The sequence below is a fragment of the Canis lupus genome, chromosome 1 (assembly GCF_011100685.1).
Source record: "Canis lupus familiaris isolate Mischka breed German Shepherd chromosome 1, alternate assembly UU_Cfam_GSD_1.0, whole genome shotgun sequence".
NCBI classification, from domain to species: Eukaryota; Metazoa; Chordata; class Mammalia; order Carnivora; family Canidae; genus Canis; species Canis lupus.
Window position 1 is genome coordinate 49,563,251 of NC_049222.1, and position 1,522 is coordinate 49,564,772.

Consider the following 1,522-nt stretch of genomic DNA (forward strand, 5'->3'; position numbering starts at 1 on the left):
TTTGAGAGAGCGTATGGGTGGTGTAAGCAGGGGGGAGGGATGGAGGGAGAGAGAATCTCAAGCAGATGCAGTGCTGGCAAGGAGCCCAACCTGGGTCTCCATCTCACAACCCTGAGATAACGACCTGAGCCGAAACAAGTGTCAAATGCTTAACCCACTGAGCAACCCAGTCACCCCTAAATATTTTTATTTTATTTTATTATTTTTTTTTAATTTATTTTTTATTGGCGTTCAATTTACTAACATACAGAATAACCCCCAGTGCCCATCACCCATTCACTCCCACCCCCCGCCCTTCTCCCCTTCCACCACCCCTAGTTCGTTTCCCAGAGTTAGCAGTCTTTACGTTCTGTCTCCCTTTCTGATATTTCCCACACATTTCTTCTCCCTTCCCTTATATTCCCTTTCACTATTATTTATATTCCCCAAATGAATGAGAACATATAATGTTTGTCCTTCACCGACTGACTTACTTCACTCAGCTCACCCCTAAATATTTTAAGTAATCTCTACCCTTAATGTGGGACTTGATCTGAATAGCCCCAGACCAAGAGTTGCATGCTCTGCCAGCTGAGCCTCCCCAATTATTATTCAAATAAGAATTGTTTCCGTATCTGTGGCTGACTCTAATCTTTGTATGGGGGTCTTATGCAGCCCTTGGGGATGGTTAAAGCTTTTGGAGAGAATGTCCTGAAAATTCATTAATATTTATTAATGCATTAAGCAGCCGCTACTGTGGGTCTGACACTGGCCTGAGAGCTAGAGAGAAGACAAAGCAAGAGCTCTCTCTCGAAGACTAGTCCGCGCTGTGGGGGCGTGTCCAGGAGAAACACCCAGACCTGAGCCTGGAAAGTGACTGGGTGGGGGGAAGGAGGTGGGTATTAAGGTTCTAGATAGCTCTGAAAAATTGAGCTTCCCCCGATGAGACAGCGAGAGTAAGCCGTAAACACTTTGAAACACAAGAGTGGCCCAACGTATTCCATGCACCCACTTCCTGCAGATTCTCCAGACTGCTCCCTGGAGGAAATCCTTTTGGTCTGTGGGATTAAGACCCTTCACATTTTCCTCACCCATTCGGCGCTGGAGCTGATGAGCCACCCTCACAGGAGAGCACGGAGAAGGGTTTGCCCAGAGAACCAAGTTAACCCCTGATGAATGGAGGAGCTTTCCAAGCCACCAGAGCAGGACGCAACCGCCTGCAGGCCTTCAGCTGGCAGGATTCGCACCCACATCCTCCCCACTGGGATTTGAGTCCTGGGCTCAACGTGGGGTACTATCTTGTCACCCCCACTTTTCACTGACTCGAAAGAAGTTCAAAAAGACTTGTCTTCCCCTCCGCCCCCCAAACCAAAAACGTCGGGACAAACTACAGCCCTAGGGTTTTCGGATAAAGGCTGGGTGATGGCGGGCGACTCCCGGTGCGCGGCCCGCTGACGGCCCTCCCAGCCCCCGCGCGCCCCGCCGTCGCGCCTGCGCACTGGCGCCCGCGGGGCCGGAGGCGGGGCAGCCCGCGGCTCCGCCC